The following is a 3,332-nucleotide window of genomic DNA, read 5'->3' as shown; positions in this document are numbered from 1 at the left end:
AGTTATTATTGAAATCTTGTGATTTTGGTTGTTTAGGGATACTCTAACATGGATTCTAAGTGGGTTCTATCCATATTTCTTATGGAATGAGGTAAGAAGTACTCAAACCCTTGTGATTTATCATTTTCATGAACCCTAGGATGATGCATATATGTGAAATTGGTTATGTTAGTGTATTTGGTGCACAATTGGGAGTTGGTGTTACTTGAGGAGCTTTGGTGAGGCTTGGAACTAAGGGTTGGTGGAGACTCTCCAGAAAAAACTCAATTATTTTGGCTACAAGAGGTACGGTTTAAGTTTCATTTAAGTACCGTGTGTTGTGATGAGAATTCCTAGGCTAGATACCCCTAGGATTAAGTTTGGATTGTGTATGGTTGGTGCTAATATGCATAGTTGATATGTAATGTGAATTAATGATTGGGTTGAGAATTGTGTGGATTTGTATGTTTGGTGTGTTGAAAATTTGATGAATTAGATAATGAATATTGGTTTGTGGAATATGCAATTAAATTGTGAATTTGGGTCGGAGGTCGTGAATCTTGGGCCGGATGCCGGAAAGAGGTAAGGAAGGTAAGTTGATGTGTGTATTGTGTGATGATATAAGAGATTGGATGGATTTTAGATATTGAATGTGTGAATAATCGGTGTGATTATTGAATAATAAGGTTTGAGGAATTGAGGTGTGGGATTTGATAGTTTTCGGTGAAATTGTGTAAATGAGGTAGATTTAGTTTTAGTTTTAGTTGAGTGTAATTATGTGAACTTGGTTGGGTTGTGGCCATTTGGACGAGTGGAAATGAATTTGGCTTGTGAACATTGGAAAAATTGGTGATTTCTATTTTTGGGTAAAAACTTATTTTTGACCAACTTTGGCGGTCCGTAACTCTATTCACGAAGTTTGGAATTCTTCAAAATTAAATTTTTACAAAAGTTTATTCAACGATCTTTCCAACGGTTCAGAAATAGTTGAAAAAAGAATTTTGTAGAAGAAGTTATGTGTGTTGGAAGTTTGGGGTTTGAAAATGTAATTCTACAGTTTTTTAACTTAGTAAAATTTTTGGTAAAACGTATTCTGACGCGCACACATGGCCGACGCGCAAGCGTCACTCACAATTATTACCCTCTCACGCTTGCGCTTGGCCGACGTGTATGCGTCGATGTACTGATTCAAGTGCCCAGCCAAAGTTCCCGAGAGTTGTGTGTTTATTGTGCTGGTTTTGTGCGAGGGGCACAAAACATACCCACGCGTACGTGTGGCTGACGCACAGGCGTCACTTTACTTTTCTCCCATCCACGCGTAAGTTTGGACGACGTGTACCCTCACTGTAACTTTTCTGCTTTCCACGCATGCGCGTGGGAGACGCGTACGCGTGACCCCGTTTTCACCCCAAAGCTGATTTTGAGTTTTCAAAGCCGAATTTCAGACTTCTTAGTTTCCATTCTCACTTTTTATGTCCTAAATACTTATAGTATGCCTAGCAATGGAAAGAGGTGAGGAGATGTGGTAACTTGTGGATGAAGTAAGGGGAGAGTAATGATGTATTATGATTAATGATGACTGTATGAGTTGTTGAGGGTGATGAAGGAGTGCGGTGTATGCCGTGAGCCAAAGGGCTGTGTTTAATAATGAATATTTGCTGGTTATGGGTTATGTTATGAGTTGGATGGTTGTGATAAATATTGATTTATAGTTGGAAATGAAAATACTTCTTTGAATGATTGCTTTATCTTGAGCTCTCTTTCTTGAAAGTGCGACCCCAGAGAGATGAAGGAAGGTGAGGATCCCCTTCCTTGTTCCTCCTGGTATTGTAGAATCGCCCCCAGTGAGATGGTGGGAGGTTAGGATCCCCTCTTTGGTTCCTCCTAGGCATATGAGAACATACCTCCTGGGTAGATGCAAGGGGTGTGGTTGCACCCCACTTGCTCCAGGTTGGTTAGTATAGAGGCTCCTCGGGTGGACGCAAGGGTTGTGGTTTCACCCCACTTGTCCTGGACTATGATGAGTGATGTACAAATGACGATATGGTCAGGATGAATGATTATGAAATGTTATAAATGAATGTGAAATGATTATCTGAGATACGAGTTTCCCTGGATGAAAGCAGTGACTAGCCACCACGTGCTCCAGGTTGAGACTTGATACTCTAGTCACGCTATGTTGTAAGTGTGGCCGGATACTGTGAAAGGTCCGGATGAGCTCGCCCCCGTGAATAGGCACCAGTATGGGTGTTGTATGGATAAACACCAGTGTGGGTGTTGTATGATTATGATTATGATCATGTTTATGATTGAGAATAACTCGAGTTGGGGATGCACAACAGAGGGACAGTCCAATAGTTAGCTACCAGGACTTGTCGAGTTGGCTTTATTATCGACAGATTAGATTCATCAACCATAGGGCAGGCATGCATCATTTGCATATATTTGAATTGTTTGGGTTTGCCTATTTATTTTGGATTGCTATATCATATATGCTATATTACCTGATTATATGCTACTTGTTCTACTTGTACTTTGATTGTGTATTACTTGTCTGTATTGCTTGTGTTTGTACAACTAAGAGGTCCCTCATGCTGATGTCGGTGGACGCTGAGGACTGTGCTTGATGAGATGAGTTAATGATGTAATTGAATAATGACGTTGACTATTAAATGAGATAATTTGAGCTCCTTGGGTAGACGCAGTAAAGTGATTTCACTTGCTCTAGGTGAGGCTATGATGTATTGATATAGAATTGTTGAGACAGAATAACTGGTGATGGTTTTGTTTATGACTCTGATTCTGATTCGTTGGAGAGTTAGAGAGAGTTGAGAAGTATGAAGAATAAGAATTAGACTTAGCATTCCCTTATGACAGTTGCCTATTTATGGATTAGCGAGAACATAAGGTGAATGTTTGGTGAAAGGAAGTTTTGGATGCTTAGCGAGCTTTTATTACAATACATTGTATTTATTTGGCACTTTTACCGTACTGAGAATCCATGGGTCGGGGGTTCTCATTCCGTATATATCTCTTGTTTTTCAGATACAGGTCCAGGTGCTCAGAAGTGAGTTGTGGTTCATCTGAGAGATGGCAAAGATCTTTGTATTCTCTACTTTATATTTTGCTTAGAATCTCTCCACCTTTATTTGAAAAGCTTATATTATGTATTGAACTCTTTGAACTCGCCTATAGAGGCTCTTATGTTTCTTTGGGAGAGATTAGGAGATACTATTATCAACTACTGTTATACTGTATCCTAGCCGGCCTAAACTTTGCGGGTCGCGACTAGTGGCTATTTACTTATGTTATATATCTATATATTGTCCTTCTCTTATTCCCTTTTATGCCTT

This window comes from Arachis stenosperma, chromosome 10 (genome assembly GCF_014773155.1).
Source record: "Arachis stenosperma cultivar V10309 chromosome 10, arast.V10309.gnm1.PFL2, whole genome shotgun sequence".
Taxonomy (NCBI): domain Eukaryota; kingdom Viridiplantae; phylum Streptophyta; class Magnoliopsida; order Fabales; family Fabaceae; genus Arachis; species Arachis stenosperma.
The sequence above is the reverse complement of the archived record's forward strand: the minus strand, read 5'-3'. Positions refer to the sequence as shown.